At 38.0% G+C, this 25050-nt stretch overlaps 1 protein-coding gene and 1 long non-coding RNA gene across 2 annotated transcripts in view; one reads left to right on the plus strand and one right to left on the minus strand.

The window, feature by feature from the left end:
- LOC107603279 (cytosolic carboxypeptidase 6-like) overlaps positions 1-25050 on the minus strand; it is a 409489-nt gene that overhangs the window by 70787 nt on the left and 313652 nt on the right. The gene's annotated exons all lie outside the window — the stretch shown is intronic.
- On the plus strand, positions 500-25050 carry LOC107603290 (uncharacterized). Its single transcript, XR_001611113.1, has 3 exons — positions 500-5162; positions 14307-14315; positions 25040-25050. It is a non-coding gene; the product is annotated as an uncharacterized lncRNA (long non-coding RNA).

A 25050-nucleotide genomic window follows, 5' to 3' on the forward strand; every position in this document is an offset into this window, starting at 1 on the left:
TTAATACTTATATTCAGTAAGGATGCATTAAACTGATCAAAAGTGAGTAAAGACATTTGTTACAAAAGATTTCTATTTCAAAATGTTCTTTTAAACTTCATTCATATATATATATATATATATATATATATATATATATAAGTATATATAGGAATACCATAAAAAAAGTTCTCAAAATTAAGCATCAAAATTGTTTTCAACATTCATAATAATGTTTCAGCATATTAGAATTTATCAAGGACTGTGACGATATTGTTTTGTATTATTTATTTAATTGTATTTTGGATCACATAAATGCAGCCTTAGTGAATCTATCCATCCATCCATCCATCCATCCATCCATCTCTAGCCATAATATATAAATATAACCATTCAAATGTTTGAGGTCGGACAGATTTATTTATTTTTAAACTTAAAACATGTCCAGGTAATGGTATCAACTCAAGATTATTATTTTTTTTTTTTGTGAAAAAGAAAACAGCTCACACTGAGAGGGTTTGTTTGTAGAATAAAACTCTGAATTTATTCTGTTGATCTGTACATTGAACAAGAGTACTCAGACTGCAGCACACACGCACGCACGCACACACACACACACACACACACGACTGATGTTAACCGGCAAAACCAGCTGTGCACAGGTGAGGAGTGCAACTGGCTCACGTGGAAACATTTGATTTCGCTTTCCACTGTCTTTCTATCCTTGTTCTCTGTTTGAGTCCCCGTAGAGTCAGACTCAAGGTGCAGCGAGGCCAAGTTTAGCTGAAATTAATCCGGGTTCAGCCTAAAAACACAGTATGAATAAAAATTCTCCACAGAGTTCTTTTAGTCCAGGCTTGGGCTTGATCTGTGTGCAAGTAAAGCAGACCTAACGTATGGGGAACAGGGACTGATGTGAGAAGGAAGATCCCCCTGACGCCGCGGTAAAATCAATGCTAACCAGTATGTGACCATATCAAAAGAAAATACCCACAAACGCAGACCTGAAAGAGAGCATGTTCACAGTTATTTCATCCGGCATTCTCCATCAATGAATTTCCCAAAAAATATTAATACATACATATATATACACATATATATAGGTTTCTAGATATTTATTCAGCAGCAAGAATGAAGAGATGACAGACATGATAAAGACACAAAAACTTAAATGAAAATGCAAAATGTTCCGATTTAAATGCAATACGATCAATTTCCGAACTCACTGTCTGGTCTTGAGGTCAGTTCATGAAGCCCATGACATATTTGCTTCACATGACGCAGAACTATCAAAAACGTCTTTACAGGAAAGCGTTCGCAAACAAAATCACACCGTTTGCCTTCAGTTGTCATGTTACATGCTCTAAATGAATCAACTGTCTGTATTAATAAAAAATGTCACAGATACCCACGACTGACTGTATTTTTGTGGATGGACTAATTTACGTTCCGCTGAGTGGCAGTCGCTCAACGCACCCATATTTCTGAGACAGTTTTCGCTGGACTGAAACGCAAATTGGAGACTTCGTTCCCAAACAGTTCTTAACGACAACAAAAAAAGAGTTTCTTTGAGAGGGAACCACTTTGGTAAGTTAAGAAAACCCTCTACAGTTAACATACTGCAAAATATCATCACCACCAAAAGTAAGACTACCATGTTAGTTGCACTGTATTCTACAGTGGGATTGACTTTCACATTAACTGCTGAGGACCACATTGTGAGAGTCTACTGCCCAGTAATATTTAGGTAGATGGTTTGGATTATCAGGTTTCTTACTCCAGCATTAGGTTTGTATTGTACAATAAAGACAAGGTTATATGGCCACGGATAGATCCTGCGTGCACGGTTTTAATAGTCTGTTAATTTGGAACAGAGTATGTGAGGTAATTTGTTAGAGAGGTATGTCTTATTCGAAATATGAAAAACTAAATTTTTACGACATGCCGGATACAATTCCTAAGATTTTATCTGATGCTTTATTTTTATCCCCAAATTCCTGCTGCTAGGTTTTATTCATGCGAAGCGGAACGACCTCCAGAAAAGTAGAAAAATTAGCACCATCTGAGGTAAATAACACAGATTAGACAACCCATGCCTGCTGTAGCACCATAAATGGGATAAAAATGTAATTACTGCAAGGAAACACTATCTACTGCCACAGAAACATTAACACAGTTGTTAAAGAGAGTAAAATACAATATCCGAAATGAATCTATACCATACAGACTGATATATATATACACACACATATATATCTGAACGAGGTACGAGGGTGACGAGACTGCCTTAGGAACACAGACACTGAGCAGCAATGAGGTAGGACTGTGACTCTACATGCTTGTTTTCAGACTAAGAATAACCTGAACTTGTGTTGTATCAAAAATACATTTCTTTCACTAGTAGAGCTGAGAAGAGTTTGTTAAATAAGACTGACTCTGAGTAGGGTTCTTTATTGTAACGGTGACCATGAAAAAAGTGAAACAGCAACAGGAAGTTGCCGTTCTTGCTATAGCGGAATACTGGGCAGTTTTTGGAATTGCAGTGGCATGTGGGCAGGTCCTCAGCATTTGATTGACAACCTCAGAATGTAGGTTAGTGAAGCAGACCGAAGCAATACTAACTTTTTTTCTCCCCCAAGAACGTCCGCACACTACTTTTTTGGCATCATGAAGAAAAAAGGAAAGAAAAAAAAAAAAGGATTTTTCAATCTGAACAAAATAGCCATATCCATTATCTAAAGCTTAATTCTCTTTTGATACAGAACAGAAAACAACAAATCAGACAATGAAGATGTCGACAGCACAGCAACACCTTGTAAAATCAGTAAAAATATATTCTGGCTGTTTCTTTCCTGTTGGTTTAGCTTAGATAACTGTGGACAACCTTAGCAGGGGCTGTTTTTGTGCAGGTTCATACTTATAAGACTTATATCAAAAACTGTCTGTTGCAGAGATTCCACTTTGGCTTATTTTCAACAGAACGACACAAACCCCCAACACACATTCAGACTGGACGAAACTCATTTGACACAACAAAACATCTCTTGGACAATACGCAGAGAACAACTGAGATGATATGTTGATCCCTCATGCGCTTTGCACCAGACTTGCCGTTTTCCACAGGCAGAGACCAGCTCAAAGCTAAGCACCGCTATTACACAGCCACTGAAAGCATAGGCACCAGCCTCACCACAGTCTCCCAGAAGAGAAAAACACAGCCTCTGCGAGGCTACTGCTTCGCTTTAGTAGCCTTTTAGCCTATAAATACTGTACATGATTGTATTTAAAAGTCAGATTTTCCCTGATGGGATTCACTGGTTTGATCTCACAACTGTAGAAACTTTTAATTTTCCTCAGATCTCAACAGCCCCGTGCCCGAATTTAGTCTCGGAGCAGCTGCGAGGCAAAACAACAACAAAACTAAACAAAAGAGCAATACATAACGCTGTAGTCTTTTTCAAGGCAATGATTCCACTAGTAAATCTCCACATAAAAAGTATGACCACATGGACCGCTGATAAAGTTTTGCTATTATTCAACCTCTGCACACCTAAAACTGTCATTTTCCAGTATACCCACACAGTATGTACGCTCATTATGGAACATCAAATATTCAATAAGGGTGGCAATACATATCAAACAATACAGGAAATATCTACAGAAAAAAAAAAAGAAGAGACTTTCAGTGGAACAAAAGAACCTTATTACAATCTGTCCTCTCTCGTAATTGCCTTGCCATATTGGAGGTACGTCGCTGTAAGAAAGAAAAAAAGGAATCGCTTTCACATGCTCGAGAGAATGAGAAACAAATGGCTGCTAAACTGCTATTGAGTGGCAGAAAACTGATAGCTGATTCAGGTTTTGTGAATGTCTTTTCACAAGCATTGTTAAATGTTTGTTGACTTCTTTTTTTTAAATTGGCTTGGGTAAATCACAACAAAGAAGCCAACATTGATGGATTTTTATACTTTGTTTTTTCTCCTTAGGATTAAAGTGCTACGCTGTCAAAGATGGACAATGACTTCCTCGGAACGGAAAGGCGGGCGACGGCTGCCTCTCGACGGAAATGACTCCAAATGAAATGATAGTCCATAAATGACTGAAAAAAAATCCATGATAGTATCAATTTAAGATATGGGTTTCTGTCATTAGAGATGATGTATTCGTGAAGAGCCCTGCATTCTTTTAGAAATATGAGTACCCAGGATCTACGTTAATATCGAAACGTCACATATACACTGTAGAAGTAGAAATGATAATAAACTATATATGAACCAGCAAAGATAAAGACAGAATTACAACATTGTCTGACTCGGTTATGAACCAGAAGCTTAGTGAGATAAGGTGCAGCCTGGATGCAAACGATGAAATGTTCATAAACATGAGAATATATTCCAAATGTACACTAAAATTTTCTCCCCACTAATAAATGTACTTGATTTTTAAAAAAAAGAGAGAACATAAGAAGTAGGGAGGCTTTTGCGAGGCAGATCTGTGGTTAATTCACAGTAAGCGATATGGCATCACAGTCAAGAACCCAAATCTGCAAGAGGGTCTTTATTTCTAAACGGTTTGTGATGAAAATAAAGACGGCAAAGGACTAAAGTGTGGATGGCATGGCTCATTTTAAGTTGTCACGATATCTTATTTCCTCCCCTAATGAGTGCACCCTGTACAGGTGGGCTGAAGTTGAGACCCTGCTTTTGGTAAAACCAGAAGGATGAGGCTAATGTGGAACTCCCGAGCACTGCTGACAGTTTTACCCCACATCCACACATGGCGCCTGGCATCTCTCCACACTCACACCAAAGTGCAGTTAACGCAATATCAGCTCATATTACAATCACGGCTTGCTATAAAACGGAGAACACAGTTCCCAATGATTGCCAGCTGGAAAAAGGCCCTGCAGCCCAGCTCTGATTTCCACTTACCCTCCGTCCCAAGTGCAATTTACGGCTGGTAAAAGGTCTTAGGTGGTCTCCATCTCTGCAGACCCGATAATACAATAACTCCTGTCCCATGGCTAGTCCATCAAGTACACTGAAATCAAATTGGATGTGCTCTTGTTGTTTACAAGAATCTTATTTGATACTTTACGTCATTTTTACTGCATTGTTGTCAACTGGTGCTTTTGTACACAAGACATCTCCAATAATAAGAATTTATGTATATTTCAAAATGTGGTTGAATCAGACAAAATGTATTTTTAAAGTGTATCTGAATTACTGGAGGCATTTTCTTCAGGCCCCAAACTTTACCCAATGCATTCAAAATAAATAAAATTTTTGTTCGAAAAGAGTTCAATTTAATTTTTTTAAAGAAATAAACACTTTGTCAGCAAAAATATTTATATTTTAAATAGAAATATTAAGTTTCACAATTGTTTTCAATATTGTTAACAGTAGAAATTGTTTCTTGAGCAACCAAATCAGCATATTAGAATGATTTCTCAGGGATCATGTGACACTGAAGACTGGAGTAATGGCTGCTGAAAATTCAGCTCTGCCATCACAGGAATAAAAGACATTTTAAAATGTATTAAAATAGAAAACAGTCATTTTAAATTGTAATAATATTTCACAAATTGATCGTTTTTACTTTATTTTCTTTTAAAAACATAAAAAAGGAAAAAAATCTTACTGACTCCAAACTTTTGAACAGTAGTGTAAGTGACTTGAAAACACATCATCGTAATTACAATTTCTACACCACAGGGATTTCCCAACAGGATTTGAAGGCATAGCCTAAAGCAAACATAAGAAATCTAAATCTAACTTTTAAGAGCAATTTGATCACCTTTTTGTGGCTTGCCTCCAAAGAAACGCTGCTAATTCATCTTACAGGACAACTGTTTTAGCACTACTGACTACATGTGACCTTTCCACCCCTAACAACAATCAAGAACAGACCATCAGTAGTCATCTCAGGAAAGCAATTAACAGGAGCAATTAGGCCTAGATTGATTAATTAAATCAATCGTTCATTAAGACGACGCAGAGTGTGACCCTGTTTAAAAGTGCAACTCTTTATGTAAAGTACCTTTAGCAGATGGTCCCTGTGAAGTGACCTACCCCCCCCTTAAGACTCCGACACTAAGCCAGCATTTATGACACCTCACAAACATCCTCCTGAAACAAGAAGACTTTTTCAGAAGGGAAACCTCTTTAGTACATTAGGACATGTTCTGACACAGAACACAAGCTGATGTGCCAAACACATTTTTCTCTCACACGATTTAAAGGATCGTTCCTGTCTATCAGGCATAATATCCTACCCACCACGAGATTCCCCATTAAAGCTTACAAAAACCCACCCCATTCACTCACAGAATGCACACCAGCATGCTAAGGCAGTGCGGAGAGAGGTAAAACTGTCAAGACAGGCTGTAAAACAGGGTCTACGAGAGTAAAAGACAGAGAGGTCTTGGGAGGGCATCAGTGGAAATCTCAATTGGCAGCGCCGGTGATTACGTGCACCTTGTTCACCAGAAGTCCTTGAGGAGTAGAATGAGCTATGGTGACAACTTCATCGCCCCCTACAGACCGTCGTAGGGGAAGTTATCCATCTTCACCGTCTGCTGGATGAGAAGCTTGGACTCTCGTCGTTCCTCGTTCTTAATAGATTTGTTGATATCCATGATCTTTTCGCAGATGTATTTGTTCACTTTGGATAATCGCTGGGTGATCTCCGCGCTGTCAGCTGTTTCTTGAGACACACGATCATACAGACACTCTGGAACGAAATATTAGACTAGAAATTAGCAAAGAAAACAGAATTGTTTTCCTTGCCCATCTTGTTTTCCATCTAGTTTTTTTGTTTGCATTTTAAAAATATTTAAGTTTAACTTATTTAAATACCACATTAGTTGCTGCTGTTATATTGAAATCGTTACTGGTTCTGGAAGCTAAAATTCGTTCAACAATAACAAATCTTCAAATTATAAAACTTCTATTAGCAAAACCAGAAATATAACCCCAACCTAATCTTTCATTTAATTTTAATAACAATCATTTTTTAAAGTTATTGTGTTTACCTCTAACAATTTTGAGCTTGCTTGGTGAGAGTGGTGGTTTGGGCAGGGCATCTTTCTTCTTCTTCGTAGCGACGCCAGTCACGCTGCGGTTCTTCAGGGTTTCCGTGCCCCAGATCATCACCGCCAGGTTTTTGGTGAATTTCGAGTCTCCCTGTGTCCGCTGTAGCTGGTGCCACTTCTCTTCCTCCACCCAAATCCCTCCACCCAAGTGCACCTGCAGGAGACACACTCGTCTTCAAATATGCCTAATATACAAACTATCATAGACAAGATTTTGCTTTGTGTCTGAGACATGGTAGCTTTCCCTTCACTATAAATAAAACAGCTCTGTTTATGGAGGATGAAATGCAACATTCTATGTGTTAATTCAGATTCAAGCTTGTTAACAGCAGTTTGCGTTGGATGTTGTACAGTTGTGCCTACAAGTTTACATAAACCTTGCTGATCATATATATATATATATATATATATATATATATATATATATGAGGGCTGTCCGGAAAGTATCCAGCCATGTAATATGAAAAATAGAGACATTTATCAAAGAAGACACAAGATAACAAGAAACATTGTAAATAGGACAATAACGCCTCAGTCCCCTTCAAAGAAGGCACCTTGGGGCCTCACACAGGTCTCCCAGCATCCCTTCCACTGTTCAAAAAATCTGTGATTATTTTTTAAATATATATAAATATATGTTATATCACAAGGCCTTTATCAAGGTAATACTAAATAAATTTTCACGATCCCTATTATTATTATAAAACAACAACTTTTGACCAATGAATATCCATGACCTTTTATAGATGCTTGCAAGCCAAGTTTTACTACTCAAGAGCAATAATTATCTGATGAAATATTTTAGCACAAAGCATAACTAGAAAATATATAATCATTATAGAAATTACTTTTGACAAATTATCCATGACTGCAGGAACCCTGTCCAGTGAAGGTCCTGGTGTTTTTATGTGTTTTGTGGTATGCAACGATACTAAAACCCTGCCGCATACCCTCTGAGACCTAGGTACCGACAACCACATATGAGAGACGTGTCACACATAAATTCAGTGGCGAGGTGTCTGGGTTCATTAAATGCAGTAATGTGTTTTGACAGATGCCAGACGAGAGTGTTGACTTTTAAGCCACACTGTGGAGGACACAGCACAACAAGCCATCAAGTGGATTGATGGGCAGCTGCTGAGTAACAGCTGAGGTATTGTGCTTTCTGCTTTGTCACCCTGAGCAGTCTTCAGACTCAGATCCAGCAGCTTTTCCCCAATGCAACTAATGTGCTTTAGGCCCTGGTCCAGCAGACAAGCTTTACGCTGCTCTTAACTTAGAGGAGATTTGCTTTTCTACGGCTACCTGTCACTCAGGGCAATTCCTGTGGTACAAATAATTAATGCCGGATATGTGTGCGTATGTGGGCCTAATTTGCTTTTGTTCTTCACGCTTGAACTGAGAACCCTTTCAGCATGTAACACAAATTCCCCCCTGTCATGCAAGGCAGGCGGAGGAACGCAAAACGAGGACCCGATGTCTGCTAAAAGGGCTCAAAATCACAGCAAGTATTCTGGTTAAAAGGCCCTTTGAGACTGATGGGGGGGGGGGATTTCACTAGTCAATTAGACAAACCAAACTACTGCAAAACATTAAAAGAAACACTGAATTGCGCTAACACGAGGAGCATCCGAACCACTGAATTGTCTTGTTTATACAACAAGAGTGGCTGGAATACTGTCTGTTTTGAACTAATGACCAAAGTCAAGTCATGATAGCCGTGAATAATGCCTGTATCGATCAAGTAAATATCAACGATGACCATAACTTTGGAAGGTCTCATCACAATTGACACGCCGTTATCTAATAAATAAATACAAAGAGGTGCAAGTTTATATATACATATAACACCGTTCAAAAGTTTGGGGTCAGTAAGAGGTTGAAAACAGCTGTGCTGCTTATTATAGTGAAAACATGTTAACTTTTTTAACTGACTCTTTAATGAATAGAATGTTTAAAAGAACAGCATGCATTTTAAAGAGACATCTTTTTAAAAAGTCACTTTTGATCAACTTAACGCATCTTTGGTGAATAGAAGTATTAATTTCTTTCAAAAACAACTAAAAACATACTGACTGCAAACTTTTAAAGTGTATGGGCTAGTGTATGTATATTGCTTTCTGCTAAAAAGGCTAGAATAAAGTGAGATTGGGCATCATGACTTTATGGGTTGTTTAAGAATCAGAAAAACTAAAAATTGAAAAGACGGTAAAAACACACACAGGATTACATACTTTTCCATCATTGAAGGTGTAGACGGATCTCGGGGATGGGGAGTGGGTAGAGCTAGTGTTTGCTTCCTCTTGACACACCTCCTGTGGTTCACTGATCGGCTCCACCACCTCTGCTTTGATTGTCTGTGTGCCATTGTCGTGCATCGGCTCTGTATGAAGCAAAGCAAAACACTGCTCACTGTTCAGTGAAGCACAATTTAACAGAAGAAAGATGAGTGTAATCCTAAGAAAGTGTTGACGGCAGACGTTCCCCTCTCTCTAATGACAGTTTTGAAATGTGTCCAGTGTAAATCCTGACCCCCACTCCCTTTGGAGCGCTGCCTGAAACATGGCTCTCCCATGCCTCAAGACAACCGGGTCATTTTAGCTCAGTAAGCTGGCCGCACTAAGCTCTAATGTATCTGTTGAGTTTTAATATCGGTCAATGCACTGCACGTCTGACCCTAAAGAACCCTGGCTTTTCTAATCTTCAGCCTGCTCCACCAGCTCGCTCCAGACCACAGTCTGTTTCGCACCCCCACACAGGCCTGAGCGCTCTGAACACTATGTCCTCTTTCAGCAGCCTTTATTGTAGTCTTCATCTGAGTGGTTTATCAGTCCCTGCAGCTCAGAACAATGTGGAAAATGTAACGATAACATCAAAATCATTAAATTATTAGGGCTGCCAATTTAACATGCTAATTTAGTACAATTAATTATAGAGATGCTAAAAAAAAATAAAAAAAAATTAATTCAATGGCCAAAGACAGTCTAGCATTTTTACATGCACAAAAAATAGTCTTGTAGATTGCAAAATGGATTGCTGTGGACTGCAGGATATACTTATATTTAATAATATGAAATTACAATATAATACAATATATTGACTAAAGTCACTTTTTGTAAAGTCTATTCAACGTTTTCATCCACAATGATATAATGACTACGAATTAATCTACCTTTCTCCAGAGTTAAGTTTTAACTCCCACACCTAATGAGAATCTTTCAGCTTACAAAATACACTAAGGGTAGTCAAGCTAGATAAAAAAATATATATATATTTTCATGAGTAATCTTTTGATCTTTTCAATTTATTGAAAATGAACACCACAGCACTGTGACGTCACATGGATGAATAGACACCTGACTCTCCAAACAGCTTCTCGCAAAGTTTGTAGCTCATAGCCTTTTTTTTAATGTGTGTGTGTGTGTGTGTATATATATATCTCTTTTTTAATGTATTACTATAGATTATAAATAACAAAAAAAATCTACTCCACTTTCCCCACTGTAAACTATGATGGTTCAAACCTGTAATATTAAGTGATGAGGTCAAACTTTAATGCTTAGATTAAATCTGTTTCAACTAACCAAATTTGTAGGGCAGAGTTCACAAAACGTGAATTTTAATACACAAAATCCTACTCATATGCTTACATTCACATGGGTATGAATGGAAGAAAATCATATGACCCCTTTAAATTCCAGAAGGAGTTTCATAATTATTATCAGGGGCGGATCTAGAAAATTATTTTTAGGGTGGCATGAGGACTGTGAAGGGTGGCAACACCAAAGCAAACAATCAATCAATCATCTATACTTAATCTATAGTCAGCGTCCAATCACCAATGGCCCATGTGCATGATTAGCAATCTAACTGAAATGAATCTCATGATGTGGTTTTTACAGTAAAGTCCAACTTGAATCTTCACTGAAAGTTTGATGGTTTGATTAAACAAGTCAGAAAAAAGCCCTATAAACATGTTTACTCTCATTAGCTATGTGATCATAATATATGTGGTGTAAGTATGGACTTATATTCAACATTTTATATTTAGACAAATTGCATGTCATAGGATGTCAAATACAAATGAATGTGAAGATATCATTTGCAGCTCAAAATTTTATCTGAACTATTTATCTCAAGGCTCTTTCATTTTTATAATTTATAATTATGTCTAATAAGGCTGGCATTTTAAATGTTTGCTTTATTATTCGACCACAATGGTAAATAAGTGTCTTATAGAAATGTTTTAAATATATGTTATCTTGAAAAATAGTCTTTTCATTTTTAATGGATAGCAATATATTGAATCATTTCTGGCAACTTGAAAATATGTTTTATTGGGGTCTATTAAAAATTAAATGTTTAATGATATACATTTCACTGTACACTGATTATATGAAACTATACTGTCAGTACACCACACTTATACAAATGAACGAAATCTATGCATTTATTTGCATTCAAAGAGATGGCAACTGATAGAATTTTTTTTTGGGGGGGGATTAAAAGGTTCCTTATCCTGTGCCCCTCTAGTAAGATTCTGGCTCCCTCTAGTGGACAAAATTAAGTATCTTCATCTTTCAGTTGAAATGGCTGTTAGTTTAGAATTTGCATCATAAATGCATTAGAGAGTAAATTCACCTTTGGTGCTTGGACCCGTAAACGACAAAATATCAATATCCAGGGCACCAAGACACTGTCTATTAAACACTGAACACATTCTAATGTCTCTATACGTAAAAAGTTTATTAGGCTATTTGGATGATATACAAATCACAGGTTTAGTGGTTTCTTATTAAGTAGGAATGTCTGTAGGCATAATGAAAGGTCAAACAGAACACGTAAGCAATAGCGACCACCTAAGAAAAGACCTTGTCAATTAGCCAACAGGAAGTTATTTAAAAAATGTCAGTCTAGTTAAGATTAGATTAGATCGGGATAATTTTTTGTCGTCGGATGTCAAATGTAGGCTATCCATGATGATGTGGAGCGAGCCCGGATAAAACAAACGATGAGAAGCGTTGTGGAATATAATATTGTATATAATAATGGAACAACAGTCCATTTGTTTGTGAATTGGGCTACCTGGCTACACTGGTTGTGCTAGTGTTTCTGACTCACCAAAAAGAAGCCGTTCTTAAAGGGGTCATATGATGCTTTTTTAAAGATAATTATTTTGTGTATTTGGTGTAACAGAATATGTTGACATGCTTTAATGTTCAAAAAACACATTATTTTTCAAATCCTGTACATTATTGTAGGTCCTCTCTCTCTGTCTCTCTGGCACTCTCTTGCGCGCGCGCTCTCTCTCTCTCTCGCTCTCTCTCGCACTCTCTCTATCGCGCTCGCTCGCACACACACACACACGATGCGCAAAACTCCGCATTTGAACAGTCAATAGCAAATACTTAAACTAATAACAAAACAGTAGCTGATTCAGAAGCGCCAGATTGTCATAGCAAATTCAGAATTACTTCATCTCCTAGGTTCACGAAACGGTTGTCCATAAAATGCATTGCTATTCTGTTGTAAGTCATCTTAAAGATTCCTAAATGCATCTACTTCTGGAAGGCCAAATAAAGTGCTTTTGCTTTCGCCTAGAAACACACAGCGTCTCCCTGACATGGCTGCTTCAACACTAACTGCGGTTACTGAAACCACGCCTTCTTTCTTTGCTTGCACATTTGGGAGGCATTATGCTAATATTTCCACATAGTGAGGTAGATATGTGGGGGTGTGGCAGAGTCTTAACTTTGATAAAGAATATCTCTTTGGATTTGAGACTTTAGTCTTTGCAAATTTACAGATCTTCTTTATGCACCAAGAGCTTGTAACACTCGAAAGAGAAAGGAAAACTTGAAATCGCATCATATGACCCCTTTAAGAGTAATGAAGTTGACTACAGCGCGAGCAGCTGTGTTTTCTTTCCATTTTTTGCGGTAACTGTTACATCTTTTTTATGTCTTCACATTAAAGCGCAGCTGCTAAAATTCAGTACACTGCTTACATTTATATTTTATCCTGGAATAAATCTGGGGTGGCACATGGGATGGCAATGCTTTTTCTTTGGGTGGCAGCCCTGTGCCACCCCAGTTGGCTTTGTTGTTGTTGTTGTAAAAGTCTGTTAAATTGCTAAAAAGTAATGACTGGTATCAAACAGGTTTCCAATAGTAAGTAACTTTTCAAAAAAAGTTACTTTACAGACAAATTTATAAGATTTAATAACTAGAACTGTGATATAATTGTAAATTTATCAAAGTGTAGTCAGTGGCGTACCGCACATCTCTGAGGCCCCCTGCAAAGAAAGCGACGGGGCCCCTCCCACCAGCAGTGATGCCATGCGACGTATGAAAATTGATTGTGCACCTGCTGCAATATACTACTGAGTCCGTCTCCCCCATTTACATAACTGATTTAACAGTAATGAATGTGGAAAATTATTATTGCATTGATGCATTTGATGTTATATGAGCAATATCACTCGAGTACGAGAGCGATACTGGCTCTGTATCAGCATGGCTGTGATTAGGCCAGAGGCACGAGCCGGTATCGCTCTCGTACTCGAGCAATACCGGCTCTATATCAGCGGCTGTGATTAGGCCAGAGGCAATCACAGCTGCTGATATAGAGCCGGTATTGCTCGAGTACGAGAGCGATACTGGCTCTGTATCAGCATGGCTGTGATTAGGCCAGAGGCAATCACAGCTGCTGATACAGAGCCGGTATTGCTCAAGTACGAGAGTGATATTGCGTTTATACAACAGTTCGACGGAACATGTGTTTAATTAAACAAGAAACAACGGAGTGCCTAATAAAAACCTCTTTTGTGCGGAACTACTTCCTTCCGCCACGGATTCAAAGCTCAAGTTGACAGTTAAACATACGTCACTTTTAGAATTCGTATCAAGGGCATGTGCTGCTTCAGTTAGGTTATTAGTGAGAAATAATGAGGTTATAAGAGAGAAACAATGCGGCAAGACGTGCATCCAAATGAGAGAGAGAGAGAGACTGCGAAGCTAGACGTTTCTTCTTATATTAACTAACGTACTCTACGATTAGCTCAGTGAATAATTAAAAAAACACACAGACCCCGCTAGAACAAGCGGAGTGATACAAAATTGTGAAAGGGCGTTCCTGTATTGAATAACATTACAAATATGCGTAGTGATTTTGATATCGCTTTTTAGTCAGACTGAAATCTCTGCAGGAATAAATATTCAGTCTGACCGTGGAGGCAATAAAAGTGACGCTGCTCCGATTTGATTGTTATTTTAGCAATAGCAGGAGGATCATTCAATAGGCTAATAATACACAAACATCTAGGCCCCAGTCTACTTATTTTATTTAACAATATAGGCTCAATAAAATTGGTGCAAGCTACAGAATAAGTCTTATTTGGCCTATACAAGCATCGCTAATTTATTGTAGAAAATAAATTATGCAAGCAAAATTCACGTCGTGTAGTAAGCAAATTAATGTTTTAAAACAACAAGCGGGGAAAACTAATTTTCCATTAAAAAAAATAAAATAAAAAAGTTAATAAATAAGATAAATAAATACATAAATAAAAACACGTAACGTTGCATAATGGACTACAGCGCTAAGGACCTAATTCAGTAGGGGCTACAGTTTGTTAATACAGATAATAACAGGCAAGAAGAAGATGAGCACAGAATATGAACGCAAAGTTTATAAACGTTTAGTTTATATTAGGTTCATCTGCTTGCCTGCATAGTTTGCATCAGCAAGGTAACTGAATTTGGTCTTTTAAAGTGTTAATGCATAAGCCACGTTAAGCGTAAAGATAATCTAAAAATGTGCTTTATGTGGTAACATCTAAATTAATCTTATTTAAAAAATGTTATTTAAGATTATAAATATATTAGGTTACACCATTAAAACGATAATTTAAGGGTAAGAACAAGTAAATAGCTCTTTAACATAGCCTATACAATTGTTACTACTTTTTTATTTTTTTCCAGTGGGAGATAAATGCTTAACGTAAAACTTTGCACGCTGCGTTCATATTCTGGGCTCTTCAGTAGTTTGATCTTTGATATCACTGTCTTAATGCATAGCTAAACCAGTTCATTGATTTTCCCTGGTTGATGTTTTAGAACATTATTAAGCCACGTTAAGAGTTTTTCACACGCTTTTCCATTCCATTGCACTACCTTCGCGCTCGAGTCTCGCAGCATTTGCAGTTTCTCGAGCATGACACAGCATTCTAAGAATGCGATCAAGTCAAAAGAGTTTTTTTCCCCAAATTTCACTGCCGCATCTTGTGATTTTCAAAGCAAAAGCACGGTCTTTGTGGTTTGTGAATGCCTTTTAGAATGTCCTGTGACGGGGCCCTTCAAAGAGGCGGGGTCCCCATGCACCGCGGGGGCTGCGGGGGTGTCCCGTATACCACTGAGTGTAATGCTTCCAGTTGTGCAATGGTTTAGTTTCTGTTTTCATGCAGACGCAGTGAGGGAAAAATCACTGAGTTTAGGGCAGTCGGTTCGTAGTTCCACTTTAGCTGTGCGATACACCCTCACGCTTCATCAAAATTTCAGACATGTCAGAAATTCATCCAATCATCCGATTGCTGCTCGGGAGAGGCTAATTGCCTCTCGTTACCTCCTGTACAATGCACAGACAAAAGACGCACAGCAAAGCTGAAATTCGGCCCGACTCAAAAAAAGCTTTGCACGAGTCAGAATTCGGCTCAAAATCTGATGAAAATCTCACATTGTATACCCGGCCTTAAAGAGACTTCTAAACAGGTTTGCATTTATATTTTTTGTCAGTAAACGTTCAAAATTGTGTGTAATATCAGATGTTGTGTATGTGCATTTTTGAGCTGTTTAGTCACAGAATACTGATCATATTTAGTAGCATTTTGAACCATGCCATACACTTTAAGTATAATAATAATTTATTTATTATTTTACTGATTTATTTTTGAGAAATTGTTGTTGGATATTGTAATATATATTAAATTACCACTTGCTATTAAAAGCATATTTCAAAACAGATCCAATCCAAGTCTACTCTAAGAAATATGATTCAGTCCAGCAGACCCAAGATGGAAATACTGTGGGATGAATGCACCCATTGTTGTAGCCCTTTGAGTTGCACTGGAGATTCTTCACAGTGTTTAGTATGTGGTCTATTATGTGGAACATCAACATGAGTGTAAGGATCACAAGTCAAGGATGAAAAAGGCCCATGCCTGCCTGCCAGCACACCATGGTTTTCCATCTAGGTATCCAGTACTGCATCTCCGTTAATGCATTTTCAATATCTCTCATATCCCTCTTATACAGCATAAGAAAAATATTTCAGGCAGCCAATCATTACCATAATCGATTCATTCACCCATTACTTTTGTTCTGCACCAATGGTCTCAGCGGAATGCTGTGAGGGAAGAGGTATTCTTCAGGATCACACCCGACTCTATCAGTGTTTCTGCCAGCATGCTGTTTTGCTATCCCTGCCATTCTCTGTTCCTTGTTTCTCTCCATATGACAAAGGCTATCTAACGGAGAAGAAACATTTGGTTATTGTAAAACAGGCAGGTTGTTATACAAAAGGACGGATTTCTTCACTTGTACTTTAATAACGAGAAAGGCACAGTCAATAAATGGCACTAACAATTTGTTCTGCTTCGCCTGCCGTAATTGAAAAGTAAGTGATGCAGAACTTTGGATGCTTTGCCCTTTCTTCTTTTTTCTCTCCATTTATTTCCTTTCATTTTATGTCACTGTTTGAGTCAGATCTGCCATCAAGTCCTGAGCTGAGAGTGCAGAGATGAGGTTTGCTCCAGGGATAAGACATGTGCTTACGGTACCAAAGATGAGAACAGACTGCAGGATACATGAGACCAATAGACAGAATGTACTTTCTGCCCATGTTTTCAGCTAAACACCACATATGCAAAATGACAGTGATTGTATCATGAGCTATATGGACAGTAAAAGGAACATCTCAGTCTCAGTGAATGGACTGAGCTGAAGACCTGTGGGCTGGACTGGGGCCAGTGACGTGTTGCTGGGCAGAGCGGTGTAACTGATGCACTGTGAGTTCAGGACAGAATGTATCAAATGTGAATTTTGCAACTGAATTCCAAACTGTTGTGAGCAACTTTCCAGCAAACAGGTCTGGAATTTTATTTGAAGGATATTTTACCCAAAAATGAAAATTCTGTCATCATTTACTCATTTTCATCTCTTCCAATCTGGGATGACTTTCTTTTTTCTGCAAAATACAAAATAATTCTGAAGAATGTTTCAACAGTTTGTTCATACAATGTAAGCCAATGGACTTTTATTGTAGAAATAAAGATTTTTCCAGAATATCTTATTTGTATTTTACAGAAGACTGGTTTGGAAGGACATGAGAGTAAGGAAATGATGACAGAATTTACATTTTTGGGTGAACTATCCCTTTTACATGAACACTTATGTTATGAGGTTCATTTGAAATAACTTACATTTGAAAAGATACAAAATAACTTTGCCTGTGACCTAGAGTTAAGCACCAAAAAGTTGCATTAAACTAACATTTTCGAAAGTTTTGGAAAGTTTTTAAAGACAGTAAAAGACAGCATTTTCCTTCTTGAGAAAAAAAAAACAGTAAATGGAACTAACATAGACTGTAAGTGAAGAAAATTGTATAGCACCTCTTGAAAACAGACCAGGAGATGTGAGAATTCAGAGGAAAAACTAGAAAGAGAATGAATTATTCCAGTGGAATAATTCATTGGATATTATTCGTTAAATCAGGTGACCATATCTCAAGACTGCATTGACTTTTTTACACCTTCACAGAGAAAAAAATTCTAAAGGTCATGGGTTTGACAAAAAAAAAAAAAAATCACACTACAATGTTTTTATGATGGAAAACACCAGAGCATGAGAGAACATTTGTCAAAATGACTGATAATAATTATTTGTAGTGGCTCACAGTACTTCCCCCATCATTTCCTGTTCCTGTGCATTTCAATAAAAATAATACATAACTAGATGGAAAACTAAAGCTAAATATGTCCTCAAGATTTCCCATACACAGACCAGGCCAAGAGCTGATGGGAGACAATCATGTCATTTTGAATTTTAGCACATAAGCAAAACCTCTCATGCAAAACTCATGAAAACAGATCAAATAACACCGCAGCTTCGCCCGGCGCTCTCTCACACGCAGTTATCAAACAATGAGCACTTGAACTAAGTGTCTGTTCCCCCTCCACCTCTAAACACACACTTAGACTGGTGATGGCGCCTCATAAACTGTTTGGCAGTGTCGACATTATCAGCAGCTCAGAGTCAGACATCATGTCCCTCCAATTAGAGCTTCACAGCTCCCCTCATTCATCTTTATTGGTGATACATTAGCCACCATTAAATAAAAGACATGGGATAATCTCCATAATGATGTGGATGATGAAGCCGAGTGTTGGAGAGGGAGGTAGGAGCTCTGTGACTAGAATAGGAAAGAGGGTGGGTGTCGGGCGAGATGATGGCGGTGGGCATGTTTTGGGTCGGTGCCCGGGAGAGAATGAGGATGGTGATGAAGGTGGGGAGGGATGGACATGAGGAGCTGTGACAGCAGCATTAGCCAGGAACACATTAGCCATTACCACGCAGCCAATCAAAACAGCGCACCTGTGCCAATCGGGGAGATGGACAGACGCTTGTCCAGGTGCGTGTGTGTACATGAGCATCGGCACTGACTGGCTAAGTATAGAACCAGACGGCAAGCTCCAAACCTGCCGTTTTTGCCAGAATCTGTGAAGCACAAAGGCGGACAGCAGGGATCATTTAGAGAACATTAGAAATACGGTTTAAAATAAAGGCTCCCGCATGGTTGGGGAAAAAGACGCCATGTTTCGAGTACGGAAAAAGTTGGCAGCATCGTCTTCTATTGACCAGTGACTTACAAGGCAATGATCTCTTCTTGTTTAACTGAACTGCCCTTAATTACGTTACTTTATTTTGTCCTTTAATTAGTGCCTCGTGAATAATTGATTAGCTGTGAAGTCATCAGTCGGGCAATAAAAAAAGTGATAGTGCGTGAAATGAACATTAGCCCCGAAACGGAGCTCTGCACGGCACTGCCCTGAGACAGACTTCAAAACTGACAGCCCGAGCAGATGCAACTATATTGTATAACCGTTCCTCAATCCCTTCATCAAATATTTACAGGGGTATCATTGCCAGCACAGTGTCCTGCTGCGCATTCTCCGAGTGGCGGCAGGGGGGACATTGATCTTCCGTTTAAAGAACAAACGAGAGCTTCAGAGATATTCCTTATACTTTGGCCCTGTTCGGTGTGCTTCATCTGGATTTCTCTGGGGCGTATGCTATCGATCCAGCCAGGTCAAGGATCTGCATCGCCTCCCAAACCTCCAAATATGATCTCTGGGCTGCATTAATATGAAAGACTAGACTGCGCTTTTCCCCATCGTCCTGGATAATGTTAGACTCGCGCTGCGTGGACACTTCATTTGTCCTCATTGTGCGCAAACGATAAACTGTGAATATTCGATTGCTTGGAGCTGATTACTGGATCCATCTGTGCGATAAAGACATCAGAAAGAAGTCATAAAGGGTTCACTGGCAAAGATGACCATATATAATCATTATGCTTTTGTCAAATAGATATATTCAGATTGGAATTTGAGGGCTGAAACTGTTAGCATTCAGTATTTATATAGAGCAAAATTACATAGGGATGAAAATGACAGTTAAAACAGTTTTCTACAGTAAAATGCTAAATGAAGAAATGTATAGCTACATCTACAGTCCCTGTGAAGGAAAATTTACTTTTTAAAGAAAATTTCAATGGTATATAATTATGTAAAATCTACTTAACTCTGCAAAATAATATTGAATTAAGTAACCTACTGCTAATTTAAAATCTTTACAGAATAACTTTTCCTTCCAAATCTGATGTGAATAGCACTAAAAACATAAAACAGTAAAAGACAGATTTAGCTTTCAAGCACACTTTAAACAGGCCATTTAATGTGAAGAGCTGATTGTACAACATTCAATCCATGAAACAACGCAACCTCACGAAATATATGTACAAATCAGTGGAACCAGCTACCCACACAAACCTTAACGCGCACACAAAACACAATAGCACTAATTATTTTTGTGCTACAATAACACAAATTATTCTGAGTAGAAAATGAACTCAAGGTGTCACAAAACATGTTGCTTGACAACAGCATCAACATAAGCAACGACGCAAATGACCCTAGTAAACTGTGGGAAAATGCAATTACTCACAACCCAGTGCTTGCTGGGAACACCTGCATTGTAAAGTTAAGATGATGTTACTTTTCTGAATTTGAAATAAATTAGACAGGATGCAGAATTGCAATTGCAATTTGTATGTAAGAAAGTAAAATTAAAATGAATGGAATTTAAAAGAAATTCATACTACTCATAATGGACTGCTATTTTTTAAAAAAAGTTGTCAAGACAAACTTTGAATGTTGGCTTTACAGGGCCTTGTTTTCAAAGATGGATGGATAGAACAACAGATAGATAGATAGATGATAGAGATAAATAACAACATCATAGGCGCTGACACAGATTTTGCTCATTTGCTGTTTGATAAAACATCTGATAACAAGGCGGCCCCACACACTCACAGCGTGACATCACACTTCAGGAGCAATTCTTGTCATCCTGGTTCTCATCCTCTCTTAAGCAATCTCAGCTCTTCAGCCCTAATGGGAAGTGACATAATGTTTACCAAGAGTAGCTAATTTCTTGTCCCGATTTACTAGGTGTGCTAATATGACAGCGGTAAAAATCAAGGCCTATAGTTGGCCATCACTGTGCGCTAACGTTTGAGTGTACGTGGGTGGATCCAATAGCAGGTGGAGCGTGAGAGGGAACTGCTCTTTGTTGAGCTGACACACACCAACGCATGCCACCATTTCACCAGCAAAGGAATTTATGAAGTGACCCTGCAAACAAGGCCTGGCGGTAACCAGGTAACCACATCAAGTCTCCTCTCAAGCTAGCCGCTGAGAACGAATGGAAGAAATCAGCAGAGAAAGAGCAGGGGTAGTTCAGTGCGATGAAGTCTCACAGGATAATCCCTGTTTCTTTCTCTCAATTACTGCTTCTTTGTCCCTTTCTGACCGTGTAGGTTCCTTATCTGAACTCACCTCTATTATTCACTCTCTAGCAGCAAACCAGTGTCCATTGTTTAAAAAGTCAACATGAACTGTCTTTTGCAACCCACTTTACTTCCATAATTTGATGCATCTCTGAATGAAACATGGTATTCGATGCTAAAATATGTAAAACGGCAATCAAACTTTGGGGTTTGGTAAGATTTTTAAATGTTTTTGAAAGAAGTCTCAACCAATGCTGCATTTATTTGAGCAAAAAATACAGTAAAAACAGTAATGCTGTGAAACTGTCTTTTGCAACACACTTTACTTCCATAATTTGATGCATCTCTGAATGAAACATGGTATTCGATGCTAAAATATGTAAAACTGCAATCAAACTTTGGGGTTTGGTAAGATTTTTAAATGTTTTTGAAAGAAGTCTCAACCAATGCTGCATTTATTTGAGCAAAAAATACAGTAAAAACAGTAATGCTGTGAAATATTATTACTATTTAAAATAACTGTTTTCTATTTTAAATTGTAATTTATTCCTGAGATGGCAAAGCTGAATTTTCAACAGCCATTACTCCAGTCTTCAGTGTCACATGATCCTTCAGAAATCATTCTAATATCAAATCTATAAGGGCATCATGATGTTTGCATTAGAAACAATATATGATAATTCATTAGTCCCTGGGGTTTCCATCAATATATTAATGTCTCAGGTCAAACCCCTCCTTCTTTATATGATGATTGGCTGAGCTCTCAAATGTGCGGGTCTTTGCAACAATGACTGACATTGTTTTGAAACATAAATGCAAAATCAGTGTGTCTGATGGTCAACTTCGAAACATAGATGCAGTTATTTAGCTTGGTTAATTATGTTTATTAAGTATTTTCACTGCTTTTTAGTAGTGTGTGAAGCAGCTTTCGGTAGCAACAAATAAAAACACAGATCCCAGTACACCTTTTGTCATCGATGAGTGATTCCCTGCTCTTGAAAAGCACCAGCTGCCACTGGAGGAAATAGCAAAAAGTCCTCCAACCTGAAATCTCACTCTTTTCCCCCCTTATGGATTTGCTGCACTTGTCAATGGCTGTGGCCCTGATGACAACGAAACAGTCATCGCTGTCTAGTCTGTCTCCGCAGAAAGCCTGATAAAACGCTATTTACATTTTCCCACATATCTTCCCTTTTCTCGCGTGCAAAAACACGCATACGTACAAATGGCAAGCCGTGAAAAGAGAAATGCAAGTTAATAGCAAACAGCACATTGCATTTTCATTTAGTATCTTTAGCGTGTCGTTTTGTTTTCACACGGCAAACAGAAAAACCCATGGCTGATTATGTGAAGAAGGCGTGAAATTGTGATATTTGCATGGCTGGGGATATTAACTACAGGCATTAGTTGTTGAAAAGCTTCAAGGCTGGGCTCCAGACATGTTTTTAAATAATGGTTTAATGATGCATATTTTACAAATATTTTCCAAGCCAGACTAGCGGCACACACCATCTCTCTCTCTCTCCTCCAGACTACATTAACGCTCTTATTCTTTCTTCATTAACAGGCTCACAGCCCTTTCGCTATGCTCCTTTGTGTGCATTTGGAAAAAATCAACTGGAAAATAGACAGCATGAGGCAGCCGAACAGACGTTTTGGTTTCTCTATCTCTGTGTGGATTCTACCAACCGCTGTTCATTATTTATTTATTTGTTTCATTGTATTCGCTTTTAACCACCTTCCATCATTCAGTCACTAAACTGGATGTTAAGACGAAATGTCCACAGAGAAGTTTAAATGGGTTATGATCATTCCCAGTCTCGCTGGCTGTACTTTGCACTATATCTTCTCCTCTCTATCCCCTGATCTCTGTCTCTCTGTGCCAAGCTTGGTCCCTCTGCTCCATTAAAGGCAGATCTCACTGGTGCAGGTATTGGCCACTGAGAGGTGCAGCTGTCCAAGTTGCCGCTTTGGCCCAGAGTTGCTGTGGCCAGACACGAAAACACAAACATCAGGGTGTCTGGTCACACGGCCCCAGTCCAGAGACCATCAGGCTCAGACCTGTTTTACTGCTGGATGCCATACAGACACCATCACAGAAATGGCCAAGGAAGCATTTAGGGACACATTTGCTCAGGCAGGGCGGTGGAACAGGCTGAGAAAGTGTTTTAAACATTTATATCAGAGGGCCACTGAGGCCAGTCACAGCAAAAGAAGGGATTCATTGAATATGTGACATTCTTATGCATTAGGCCAAACGCTCTTATGCAAAATACACTAAAGCAATAAACCTTGAGTGACTGTGCGTGTTACGGTGGTAAAAAATCACTGTAATGCAAAAGGCTTTGACTGACTTATTGCTGAAAAAAGTTACAAATTCATTATCAACATAAAAAAAATATATATATTAATATTGGTTTTAAGTAACTAAATATCATTGCATAATTTTAACAAAATATCAAACAAAGTAGCAATTGTTTTATACAGAGCATAATCACACTTTTTAGACAAAACACCACAAAAATATGTCCAGTTTTGAAATCTAGAATAATAAACACTATTGTTCAAAATGGAGACCAAAAAATATTAATATATATAATCTATCTATATACACACACACACACACACACACACACACACATACTTATCTTATATTTGAATATATTTGCATTTTAAGAATATATTTATGTATTTTATCTATGAATTGATAGAGTATGAACAGAGTATAATTCTAATTAGTAAAAGTTTATATCATAATTAGTTTATTTTCATACTTTGAGCTGTCAGTGTAAACGTGTCAATAAAGGAGCAGCTGAACAGAACAACAGTATTGAAAGCTGTTTTTCTCAGACTTGGAACCTTTACAGGCTCTCATTATGGAGATCATTTACATATATCCACAGATGAAGACATGAGAGCACATGTGTGAGCGTGTGTGTGTCTAGCACAGAACAAGAGCTCACAGCATTTGAGAAGATCTGAAGGTTGTCTAATATCTGTTCTCAGAACAGTGAGCTTGCACATCTCTCCAAGTCTCATGAATGTAATTGTAATTGACCTTTTTCCTGTAACGCAGCTGAGATGGTGGCCATGGGGGGGCAGTGACACAGAGACTAAACACTAGCCAAGCAAAGTTAATTGTCCCGCTGAACAATAACGTAACGGAGAATGCAGATATGAAAAGGGCATTCAAATCAATAGATCGACAATAGCCTTTCTGAAAAGATGGCTGAACTCAATTTTCTGGCTGCGGACGCCCTCTAAACTCCAAATACAATGCAACCCCCTTAAGACCCCGCAACCCCAAGTCTATCACAGTGCCCAAAACTCCTCCACTGACAGAGAGATTTTTTTTCCCTTTGCCTTCCTTTTTACTTCTTTTTTTCCCCCAATAATATTTGTATTTATGTACAGCAAAATTGTATAAATTTATCCACACACACACACACACACACACACACACACACACACACACACACATACACATACACACACATATATATTATAATTATTATCATCATTTTTAGGTAATATATTTAGGTGATTTAGTGTGATTTTTTTATATTTAAAATACAATAAAAAAATATTAAAGTATATTAAAACTATACTGTTTTAAAAATATATATGATTGAAGTCTTAAAATTTCCTTTTGATATTGTTTCAATGTCTGCCATTTAAAATCAAACCTGCCGTGATTGTCATAATACGAATGATGAATTGCGATTGGTCTACTTTATTGCATTTATCTGCATACTAAATTGTTACTGGTCTCTTCTTTCTTGCATATATTTAACCATTTAGCTGGGAATTTTTCCACTGGGAATGAATATATATATTCACTAGTATTTTCTTCA

Source organism: Sinocyclocheilus grahami, unplaced genomic scaffold (assembly GCF_001515645.1).
Source record: "Sinocyclocheilus grahami isolate Dianchi unplaced genomic scaffold, SAMN03320097.WGS_v1.1 scaffold16.1, whole genome shotgun sequence".
Lineage (NCBI taxonomy): Eukaryota > Metazoa > Chordata > Actinopteri > Cypriniformes > Cyprinidae > Sinocyclocheilus > Sinocyclocheilus grahami.